The 12,412-nt window shown below is 52.0% G+C and overlaps 1 pseudogene; it reads left to right on the top strand.

Annotated features, from left to right (window-relative positions):
* Positions 1–5,387, top strand: part of LOC135292702 (zinc finger protein 135-like) — a 179,567-nt pseudogene extending 174,180 nt beyond the window's left edge.
* Positions 5,388–12,412: the final 7,025 nt, after the last annotated feature.

Genomic DNA, 12,412 nt, shown 5'->3' with positions numbered 1-12,412 from the left:
CCCGGCTCCAGCCCCGCTCCTGCGCGGGCTGCGAGGGCTCCGGGAGCGGGGCAGGAGGAGGAGGAGGAGGGAGGAAGGGGCGGAGCGGCAGCGGGAAGCTCCGGGAGGAGGAGAAAAGGAATCTCGTGGCCCTGGCGGTTCCTGAAGCCGCCGCAGCCCCGGGAGCATCGCCCCCCATCCCGCAGGTGCCCGGGGAGGGGGAGCTCGGCCCGAATATCCCGGGGGTGCCTGGGTTTGGGGTTTTTTGGGGGGATGTTTGCAGCTGGCAGGGCTCCCAAGCCCAGCCGCAGATGGCCCTCGGGGGCACATCGGGGGTCCCCGGGTGGGGTTGTTGGGGGGTCCCGGTGCGGGTGGCGGCAGAGCCCCGGCGGGGGGCGGGGGGATGCGGGTCCCCCCGGGTGGGGGTTGGGCTTCCCGGCCGGGCCCCCCGAGCTCTGCCGGGGCCGCGTGGGGACCGGGGAGCGGCGGCAGCGGCGGGGGGACACCGGTTTGGGGAGCCCCGGGAGAGCCGCGGCTCCCCTGAGCCGAGCCCAGAGAGAGGAGAGCCCCAGGAGGGCACAGCGGGACCCCGAGAGGGGGGGACCCCTGGGATTGCCGGGACCCGGCAGTGGGGGGTGCTGGGGCTGGGGGGGCGGGATGGCCGGGAAAGGGGTTCGGGGGTGCCGGTGCCGGCAGTGGCTGCTCCCAGTATGAGCCCAGTCACTCCCAGTCATTGCCTGTGATGATGGAATGTGCCCCCAGCAAGGTCCCAGTTGATCCCAGTTCCTGCCACTTCCATCCAGTGTGTTCCCAGTTCTCCCAGTTGCCCCTAGCATAGTCCAGGTAACCCCCAGTATGATCCCAGTCTCTCCCAGCAGGGCCCCAGTCACTTCCACTTGCCCCTGTCATGTTCCCAGTTCCCCCAGCACATTCCCAGTGGCTCCCAGTCTGGTCCCAGTCACCACCCAGATGGTCTCAGACACTCCCAGTATATCCCAGTTGCCCTGAACATTCTCATCGTCATTGCCAGGCACTCCCAGTTACTTCAGCATGGTTCACTTGCCCTCAGTTTTATCCCAGTTGCTCCCAGTTCCTCTAATTATGTCCCCAGTTGGCTCCCAGCATGGGCCTGGGAGCTCCCAGTAACCCCCAGTCAGGGTCCAGTCACACCCACTCTAATCCCAGTATGATCGTAGGCACTCCCAGTATGATTCCAGTCTGATGCCAGTGCCCTCCCCCCCAGTGTGATCCCAGTTGCTCCCTGTCAATGCCAGCACAAACCCAGTAGCCTCCAGGATGATCTCAGTGACTCCCTGTCTCTCCCAGTACATCCCAATTACTTCCAGCTTTTTCCCAATCTCACTTTCTTCCACTTGCTTTCAACACGATTGAAGTTGCTCACAGGCACTCCCAGTCAATCCCAGCATGATTCCAGTCACCCTCAGAGGGTTCCCAGTTGCTCCCAGCATGGCTTGAGCTGTTCCCAGTGTGGTTCCATCACTCTGCTATGGGTACAGACACTCCCAGTATGGTCCCAGTTGGACCCAGTTGCCCCTGCTCTAGTCCCAGTCACTCCCCATATGATCCCAGTCCCTCCCAGCACGGTCCCACTCACTCCCAGTTGTCCCGAGTGCTCTCCAGCATGGTCCCAGTTGTTCTCAGTGTAGTTCCAGTCCCCCCAGGATGGTCACAGACACTCCCAGCATATCCCAGTTGCCCCCAGCATGTCTGTCGTCATTTCCAGGCACTGCCAGTGGCCCCAGGAAGGTGTCAGCTCTCCCAGTGTGATCCCCCAGTCATGCCCAGAATATCCCAGCTGCCTCCAGCATGCATCCAGTCCTGCCCAGTTCCTCCAGTTTGCTTGCAGCATGATCCCAGTTTCTCTCAGGTGCTCCCAGTAGCCCAAAGTGTGATCCCAGTCACTCCCTTTCAACCCCAATATGATCCCAGTAAGCTCCAGTTTGATCCCAGTCACATGCCAGCCCTCCCAGTGTGGTCCCAGTATAATGCCAGTTGCTTCCAGTCTCTCCCAGTATGGTCCCAGCTGCCTCCAGCATGGTTCCAATTGCTTCCTGGATCAACCCAGTCAGGCCCAGTATGGGGGATGATGTGCAGGGTGTGTTCCCAGTCACTCTCAGATTCTCCCAGTATTAGTCCAGTTCCTCCCAGTGTGATCCAAAGATGAGCCCAGTGTGCTCCCAGTCCCTGCCAGTATGAACCAGTTGTGCTCCACATGGTTCCAGTGGCTCTCTTTCACCCTCCCTTTGGTTCCAGTCACTCCCAGTATCTCCCAGTGTATGCCAGTTCCCTCCAGCATGTTCCCAGTCCCTCCCATTATTCCCCAGTATGATCCCATTTGCTGCCAAGCACTCCCAGTCAGCCTCAGTGCAGTGGCACTCACTGCCAGGATGATCCCAGTCATGTCCAGCGTGATCCCAGTTGATCCCAGTATAAGCGCAGTTTTTTCCAGTGACCACCAGCATGTTCCCAGTCACTCCCAGTTCCTCCCAGTTGGGTTTTTTGGGGGGATGTTTGGAGAATGAAGAAGTGCCAGGCTGAGCGGAAAAGGCCCCTCGGGGGGACATCGGGGGGTGGCGGTGGCGGCTGGCGGCAGAGGCAGCCTGGAGGAGCAGAGCCCTGTGTCCCCCAGGAGCCCAAAGTGGGGAGCCCAGAGAGGGGGGAGCGCCGCCATGGGCGGGAGCCTGCAGAGGCTGGAGAGGGGCAGGGGGGACTCCTTGGAGCCCCTGCAGCCCGGAGCAGAGCATGAGGGGAGAAGGGAGCCCAAAAGGGAGCCCAAAAAGCCCCGGCATCCCTGAATGGGCAGAGTGAAGAGGGGGCAGCTTTTGGGATTGCTGGGACTGCCAGCAGGCTGGGGAGGGCGGGCACCGAGGAGAAGGGGGACCCCCAATGCAAGCGTGACCCCAGCAGCTGGGACAGGGGGAACCCTGAACAGCAGAGGGGAGGGAGCAGGGGTGGGGAACTCCTGGGGAGGGTTTTTCAGCACTGAATCTTGGTGTTTGGGAGATATTTCTGGAGCCCAGATGGCCGGTGACTTGTAGAGATGGACTTGGGCAGAAAGACCTTCAAATTCATTGTGTTCGTCCTTTGTTTTTCCCAAACCAGGATTTCCAACTCCCATTGAGGCTGTGAGGAAAATGCCCCAGAACATGCAAGAATGTGAGGAGGAAGTCAGTGCCCCTTTCCCTCTCTCTGCTGCTCCATCTCCCAGCCCAGCACAGCAGAACCTCGTGGCAGAGGCCGTTTTGAGCGGCTCCACGGCGCAGGAACCCAACGGGGAGGAAAAGCCCCGGAGATGCCGCACGAGGAGGGGCTGCAAACGCAGATGGCGGGGATCTGAGGGGGAAAGAGCCAGCCTGGGCCGGGAAGGCGGCCAGAGATGGAGCCAGAGCTCGCAGCTGGTGGTCCATGAGGAGGTTCCTGATGGAGAGAAGCCCCACACGTGCTTGGAGTGTGGGAAGAGCTTCAGGTGGAACTGCCTCCTGATCAGGCACCAGAGAAGCCACACTGGGGAACGGCCCTACGAGTGTGATCAGTGCAGGAAGAGGTTTCAGACCAGCTCCCATCTCCTCCTGCACCAGCACACGCACACAGAGGAGAGGCCCTTCCGCTGCCCCGACTGCGGGAAGGGCTTCAGGCGGAACTCCCATCTTGTCCTGCACCGGCGCATCCACACTGGGGAGAGGCCCCACGAGTGTGAGGAATGTGGGAAGAGCTTCAGGGAGAGCTCCCACCTGATCCAGCACCAGAGGACCCACACTGGGGAACGGCCCTACGAGTGTGAGGAATGTGGGAAGAGCTTCAGGCACGGCTCCCACCTGATCCAGCACCAGAGGACCCACACTGGGGAACGGCCCCACGAGTGTGGGGAATGTGGGAAGAGCTTCAGCCGGCGTTCCCACCTGATTGTCCACCAAAAGATCCACTCTGGGGAGAGGCCCTACGAGTGTTCCGAGTGTGGGAAGGGGTTTTGGATCCGCTCCCATCTCCTCCAGCACTATCAGAGTCACACAGAGGAGAGGCCCTTCTGCTGCCCCGACTGTGGGAAGGGATTCAGGCAGAACTGCCACCTCGTCAGGCACCGGCGCATCCACACTGGGGAGAGGCCCTACGAGTGTCCCCAGTGTGGGAAGAGCTTCTCCAGGAGCTCTCACTTGACCCGACACCAACGGAGGCACCGGTGAGGGAAGCCCTGCGAGTGCCCCGAGTGCGGGAAGAGCTTCGTGCGCTGCTCCAGCTCCATCCCCCACTGCAGGAGCCACGCTGGGCACAGCCCTGGTGACCCACATTCCCTGTGATCCCTGTTGGGAACACACCTGGCTGCTTCTCCTTTTGGTTTGGCTTTAATTTTTTTCTGTTCTTCCTCTCTTTGCCCTCCAGAAGGCATGAGGGATGGATCTGTCACCTCAAAACCACTCAAATCCCACTGAAAACAACTGAATTTTAACCCATAAAGGCTCAGTCCCTCCTCAAATTGCTTCTTCCCTCCTCAAAAAATCTCAATCCCAGGCCAAACTCACTCCATTCCACAGGTCCCAGAGTGAGATGGGGTTGGAAGGAGACTGGGAGCAGTGGGATCCCAATTGGGAGTGGTGGGATGGGGATTGTGTGGGGCTGGCTGGGTGGGGTGTATTTGACAGCAAATAAAACTTTCAGAGTTACTGATTTCTGTCCCATTCATTTTCAGTCAGTTCTGTTTGCAGAGTGCCGCCTTCTCAGCTGATTAATTTGCTATAGAAATGCAAATTTTTAAATCATCTAACCCAAACAATCCAAAAACCAATATCCAAACATAGCACTCACCCACAATTAAATTTTAAAAAATAACTGGAATTGTTTGAGAGTACTTTAGGGTGTTATTAAAGTTTAATGGTTTGGTTAAAATGTATGAGAAATTATAGTGGTGCTTGTTTTTGTGTTTAGTATATTTGTAATATGAATTGTTTTACTAAGGTGTCTTAGATTGTATGATAGTTTTTTTAGATATTTTTAATCTAAAGTATATTAGTTACTGCATTAAAACTTTCAGAAGGTATTTCTTAGTATATGATTTGTTTATATTTATTGGTAATAATTGTTATTGTTGTTTTGGCTTAAATCGGTGGAGTATTGTAAGGAAAAATATTTCATTTTTATTATAATTGATTCATTGTAATTATAGTTTATTGATTTATAATTTTGTTTTCAGTTGTTGAGAGGAGAGGAAGGAAGTTCAAGGGCAGGAACATTTTTTCCCCAGCTTGTGCAGCCCAAGTCTGGGTGCCATTCAGCCCAGAGCTATGGGATAATATTGTAGTGCCTCCCACACACATTCTGCCTCCAAGAAAAGCTTGGCTTGGCTTATTAGAGTGAAATAAATAGAAGAGTAATAAAATGGACAGTTAAACTCATCCCTCTTGAATGACTCTCTTGCTTTCCAGTGTCAATCCTGCACCTCATGCTCCCAAGGCTTGTTACGAACAAGTGTCTGAGATTGCTTAAAAATTCCCAGGCAAGGTTCAGTAAAAACCAGCTTGAATATTAAGCAACAGCTCAAGAAAATTCATTGGCAACATTCACATTATTACTTACTGCTTGGTTAAGGAACAACATGGGGAAAAAAAGCAAGGAACGAAATTCAGTCAATCAAATGAGAAACATTCTGAGAATTATGTGTGTGTGTGTATGTGTGTTTAGGTGCATTTGAGAAAGGGACAGAAAGGACAAGGATCAAAAGGAATACGGCCTAAAAGCTTAACAGCACTGGAGCTGAGCAGTGGTTAAACTGGAGCCTCCAGGAGTGGGCTCTTGGCCCAGGATCCATGGCTGCTCAGTCATGCTGCCAGTGCAGCAAGCTCGGGAGCGCGCTGGCTCTGCGAGGCCCCACTCAGAGGGAGGTTGCTGCTGGCACCTCTGGGCTCCAGGAGAGCCCCAAGGGCCTCCTTTGGGAGCGCTGTTCATGGGCCACAGGCGAGGGGCCTCAGCCATCAACGCTTCATCGTGGCCGCACCGTGGGTCAGCAGCCTGGCTCTGAGAGCGGGAGAAGGAGGATGTCATGCCATTGAGGCAGGAAAAGCGGTTTCCAAGGCAGTTCACAGGACACCCCAGGAGCTGGTCAGACAGCACAAGTGCCTGGCAGCGCTCGGTGTCTCTGGGAAGCTCAAGAGGAGCTGGGCCCAGGGGCTGCTCAGCAAGGCCCAGGCCTGACAAGCGTTTCTCAGGTCACCGTGTGGCCGGACAAGGCCGGGGCCATTCACCACCACAATCTGAAGCACGAGGTTTTGATGTAGGGTAAAAAGCCATGGCCCAGTGGAAGTGGGCCGTGTCCTCAGGCCTGTGGGAGAATCACAATGCAGATTCTTGTGCTACTGATTCCATCTCTCCCATTTTTCTGAGTTCTTGGTGGCAAGGTCACTTAGGTTAGACACACAGCTCTCTGAAGCTTTCTGCACAATGAATTAAAGTGAGATTACACATCCCAAATCGTGTTCTGTTACAGTTTAACTGATTGATTTAAGAAATTTCTGGAGTAGAAAACTCGCTTCCTCAGATATTTACTGTGTGTGGCACCAAGCACAGAGGAGAGATTTAATGTCAAAGGCATGGCCCAGGCAATGCTCTTTTGACAAGTTCTGTCCGGAGCTTTCCTGAGGAAGATCTGAAAGGTTCCATGTCACTGGCACAAGCTCCTGCAGTGGCTGCTGGCCAGCAGAGCAGGGCTGGCAGATGTGCAACAAGTGTTGCCACAAGCAGCAGCTCAGCCAGGGCAGCAAATCAAGAGCTGGGAAGGAGCTAATCTGAAGGCCAAACCTCCTTAGCTCCCAAAAGAGCTGGAACAGTTCTTCATTCCAATGAGGTGCAGTGTTGGACACAGCTCTGTGTGAGCACTGGACACAAGTTGCTCCCACTGAGTGCTGTGATGGTTTCTGCAGGAGCTCTGGGCTCCTGTGTGTGCTGGACACAATGAGGAGAGAAGGAGCCAAGTGCACTGACACACCTTTGCCTTGAGCATGACCCGGCCTGGACCAGACACACTGCAAGGTTTCCCCTTTGGCCCATGTCTCAAAATGTCAGGTCAGCTGTTGGACGACACAGGTTGGTTTGGTGTCAAGGAATTTCCCTCAGAAATACTGGGTTTGTCTTCTTCTGTGCCTTCCCCTCAGCAGCCTTGGGGCTGCTCCTGTGAGAAGCCATGGGGCTCACACAGTTTGGGAGAACTTAATACAGGACACTCTGCAATGAGTCGTCTCCTCTAAAGTGTTCAACAATCCCCTTGCAGTAACAGGAAATTAATACTAATAGATGAAAGTGGAAAAAAATTGCAACAGTTTATTAAGAAGCGGAATAGCTGAAAAGCAAGCAAAAAGGCCAGTGAGTTCTAGATATCAAACTGCCAGACCTCACCGTCCCCCTGCTGGGACAAAGACCCAGAATGCCGGAGGAAAATCCCCCCAGGACACGCGTTACAAGGTGGTGCTGGGTTCTCCCTCAGGAAGAGCAGGAGCTGTCACGGAGCAGCTGCAGCAGCAGATGAAAGCTCCATGCTTGTCCAGCGTCGACTTTCTCCCAGAGGCAGAGCTCTGTGGAGCGGTCACGGCAGGTGAAGCAGCTGGGCTGGAGCCCCTCGGTGTCTTTTCTCCCCGGCGTGGCTCAGCTCACGCTCTGGGGCTGGGAGCAGGGCTGCTCCACTCCTGCCGGCACCATGTCCCTGGGCTTGGAGAGTTTTCTGCCAGGAGAGCCCAGCATGCTGTTACACAGATCTCTCATAAAGGCCCAAACCAACTCCAAACACTCTGCCTACAGCAGCGTTTCACAAAGGGCTGCAGAAATCCAGGACAGCTGCAAGTGAGTGTCAGACGGCTTTTGTCTTGTTCTTGCCAGCAGAATTCTTGATGATCTGATGCAATTTTATTCAGATGTAACACAGGAGCTGTGATTTTTTATTGAAATATTTCATGATGAGTAACAAGCCTTGGGAGCATGAGGTACAGGACTGATGTGTGAAAGCATGAGCATATCCTCCAAAGTGACCAGTTTAATTGTCCATTTTATTACCCTTGTATTTATTCCACACTAATAAGCAAACTCAAGCTTTGCTTGGATATAAAACAGGCACGGCATACCCTACGGTCGCTTGCAGGGTTGCCAGGGCTGGCAGTGACAAAGCAGGCAGTCTGCTTCATTGGGAATCACTACAGATCTGCATCACAATGTGTTTTTAAGTAGCATGGTATTATTAAGATCTCCTTTTCTGCACGAGATACAAAAAGGAGGTTCTGAAATGATTTCCATGCAAGCAGGCAGTAAAGAACTGACCCTGCTATCCTAACGAAGCTTTGGCTTTGGCAATTGCACTCTTCCCATTCATCTTTTGTCGCAGACACTCCAGGTTTCCCCCACACCCCTGCAAGGCTGGCAATCGCTGTTTCCCATTTACTGTTCTTCCCTAGAGCAAGTACAGTGGCTGCTTTGAAACTAAAAGCCCTGAGATCTGGGCAACTTGAAGGAGCATGAAATGCTAATTAAGCGTTCCTATTGGTAATACCCAGGTCTGCACTCCCCAGAGCTCTGAAGCAGCAGCAGGAGGGCCATGCATCATTCCTGTTGGTGGATGTTCATGTTTCTGGTGTGCAAGAGCAATGGCTTTGAGGAGGGACAAAAATGCCCCTATTCAAACAGTGGCTGTGCAAGGAGATGTGAAGTTTCACTGCCTTTTTTAGGATAGTTTAGAAAGATCTAAAGATCTAAGAGATCCATACTGTGGCATGGAGCAGGTCCCTAATTTTGTCTCCAGAGAAATCCCCAAAGGACACATCTGCTCTGCTGGTGATGGCAACCCCATAAGCTCGTGGACTTGTTTTCCCTGCAACATGCCAGCCTGCCTGGGCTTTACTAGGCCAGGACTAGACCCATAGCTATGCCAACACATGCAGCCACGTGACAGAGTCAGACAAAGTTTTCCTTCAGAAAACTCAATTAACACATTCACATGCAGTTTCTTCTAGAACATCAGAAGCTGGCAACCATGAGGACTTTGCTGTCAAAAGGTTACAGTTTGCACTGGGCCCAGAAGTATTTTTCCCTAAGGAAAAACAAATTGAAATGTGAAGTTTAAATCTTCAAATGACTATGAAAGGAAACTGTGGAATAATTTCTGGAAAGGCAGCATTGTCAATGATCATGCAGCCCAGCAAGAGCTGGAGCGGAATCCAGAATTGCTTGTTCCAGCTATGCAGGAGTCCATTACCCTGGCAAGCACCAGTCCATGGGAACAAATGATCCCATAGACCTGGGCTGAATGGCACCCAGGCTGCAGTGGAAATAGATTTCAGGAACCCTTGTCACTTGTTATTGGCCTCACAGCCCACTCATCCCTTGGCAAGCAAGTTGCAAAAAACACTGTTGGACTGCTGTCCTGGGTAAATCTACATACAGATGACTTTTCCAAAGCAGGGCATCTTTTCCCAGTGAAATACACATCCTCTTCTTACCTATGAAATTGTGCCTGAAGTCACCTGTGAGCCAGATCTGTGTGAGATTGCAAAGGAGTAAAGCTTTGGCATTTGGGCACACTTCTCTTGGTTTCTTTGCTCAGGGCTTTGTTGAGCACAGAACACATCCAGGTAGAAAACTTTTGACTCTACAGGATCTTTTGTTTCTATTGTCCCCCAAACATGTCAATGTGTGGCCCTGTTGTAATGCCAAGTAACAAAGAGCAGCACAAATGACACAAAGAAAACGTGGCAAAAGAGGAAGAGGAGATGCGCAGTGAGGAAAGGATGTGGTGAGACACTGGCACATCAAGCAAGCTGCACTCCCATAATCTCTAGGCTGGCAGGTCCTGGTCTCACATTCTCCTTTTGGCTTATTTAAATTAATATTTTTTTCTAATCATCAAAATAAAATATATACAATTATAAAGATGTCATCAATATTGAAAGATACAATCAAAACCTTTATTCAAAACGACATCTAAATATCAGAATATAAATCCATCTCTAACTATGAAGCCTAACACATAAATCCTATTCTTGTGACACTCTTCAGACAGGCAGCAGCTTCTTCCTGAGCTTGGAGGAATTAGAGCTCTTCTGGATGGGAGACAAAGACTTTGTGGGTAAGAGAACATTGGAAGTGTCCAGAGAAAATTATTTGGTAAGGCTGTAGGCAGTCAGATCTGCAAATGGGAGACACAAAGTGTAACAGAGCCAGCAATACAAACCTAAAGCACCTGAAGCTCCATATTTCATGGAACACATTTCCTGGAAACTTCTAAATAGCTGCATATGGAAACATGCTCTTGCTGGCAGACACTTGGAGTAGGCCACAGGAAAAACCCTGCCCCACTTCCAGAGAGGCACCCCAGGAACAGCCTGGCCTCTGGGCTGCCCTGGGACAGCAGGGAGCCCCGAGCCCTGTGCTCTCCAGCAATGGCTCAGCTGCACATGCACCCTCCTGCTCCTCTCCCTGCCCCACAGCTGAGCAGCCCTCCAGCTGCACGGGGCACTGGCAGCAGCACAGCTCATTGCAGGGCCACATGCAGGGCACAGCTGTTCCCTGGCAATGTGCACAGCCTGGCTGGGCTGCCACAAGACCCTTCCTCCCAGCAGAGAGCGGCCCAGCTCCCCCCTCACCTCTGTGTGAGGCTGAGCCAAGCTTGGCCCTAACCTAACTCAGTCTGGAGTTGCTTCAGGCCCCACACGCCATGACTAGGAAGGGCGATGGAGAGAGAGGGGGCAGATGCACGCCCTTCCTTAGTGTTTTGTCATTTTTGGCACAGCTAAGAAGTCACATCCGGAGGTGTCCAACTCAGCTCTTGGTCAGCTTTCTGGAGAACACGATGGCGTCACCAGCCCAAAAGGCTGTTGAGGTTTTCCCGCATGTGGGGAGGCTTGCTGGCAGCACACTTCCTCAGCTGGGTGCCCATCACCTCGCAGAGGGCACAGGCCAGCTTGGTGAGCACCGTGCGGACGCTGGCGCTTGGCACAGGCAGCGCCTTGTTCTCCAGGCAGGACCAGAGCACGGGCAGGGCGCAGCGCTGGACCACTGCAGGGCTCCTGGCATGAACCCACTCCACCAGCACTGCCGGGAGAGAGACACAGCTCCTTACCCACCAGCCTCAATGCCAACAGGGATCTGCCTCTGCTTGTGCTTCTTGGGAGCCTCTCTGGCTGAGGTCAGTGAAACAGCACACAGAGCCCCATGACCCAGAAACGGGCAATGCAGCTGGTCATCCTGGAAACAGAACCACCAACCCCTCAGGACTAATTTCTCCAAGCAGAGCCTTGTCCCTGTGGCAGACTTTGTACCTTCCTAAAGCATTTCACAATCTGTTTCTGCAAGAACAATAACTGAAATGTCAAATTGCTTTTTATTTCCACTAAGAAGTTGTCTAAACCCACACTGAAGATTTGGAAATGCACCCTAGAGAGGCAATTGAGAGATTTCTAATAAGAAGGATGATTCAATTTTTGTAACTTTGATGTCAAGGGCCAGAAGTCTAACCTGGCTCTCCCCTTTGCTCAGTGGTGCACAGCAAAGGGCAGCATTAGAACCCACTTCAAAACTCCAGCCCACCAGAGATGGGTGCTGCCTGACAGCTGGATGAGAAACACCAGTGACTAGCTGGTGGCTTTGGCAGAATGCTTTTGAGGCTTCCAACAAAATGCTGTTTGAAACCTCAGGGTGTCTTAGAGAATTACCCAGACCCCATTGCCGTGGCATTTGGACATCTCCACATTTTAATGGCATTTCCACTCCCAGTGTTAATGGCATTTTTTCTTATAATGTCCACTGAAATAGGGGCATAGCAGGAGAAAAATGCTGCACAGCGGATGGAAATTGAACCAAAACACAAGTGTTCTCTCACATTGTCTCTGAAATTTGCACTCTGCTCATTTTCTGATCTGAACCATATCAAACACAGACAAAAAGATACTACCAACAGGCTTCTTGCATGGCAGATTTGGCTGGGAGATCAAAACCTGAAGTGCTCTGGAGACCATTCTTCTTTTCTGATCAGGCAAAATGTTATGTAGTAGCCATTTATTATCCTGTGCTGGAAGAGACTTCATTTTCTCTATGCTGTTAATCCACCAGCACCTTAATGCAACCATTCAACATTGAAACAGCTCCTGAAAGACCCCAAACCAATTCTGCTATGCAGGGAAAGGGTTATGGTACCCCTTTCTAAATGGGACTTCATTTGAGTTTAAATGTAATTAAAGACATTGGTGACTATTGAAGTGAGGAACAGCTGTCTGTTCCTACTAAATCTCAGAGAGAACATCTGCTCTTTCTAAAGTAGTCCTAATTTATGCTTAATTCCTTTATTTGAAAAAGAGATCAAAAGAACTGCAGAACTAAATTCCCTATTATTTAGGGATATTTAGCATTTAAAGATGGTGGCATAATTAGCAGTGGATTTAGCCCCAGC

This window comes from Passer domesticus, unplaced genomic scaffold (assembly GCF_036417665.1).
Source record: "Passer domesticus isolate bPasDom1 unplaced genomic scaffold, bPasDom1.hap1 HAP1_SCAFFOLD_44, whole genome shotgun sequence".
NCBI lineage: Eukaryota > Metazoa > Chordata > Aves > Passeriformes > Passeridae > Passer > Passer domesticus.
Note: the sequence above shows the minus strand (reverse complement) of the source record. Positions and strands in the feature narration are given on the sequence as shown.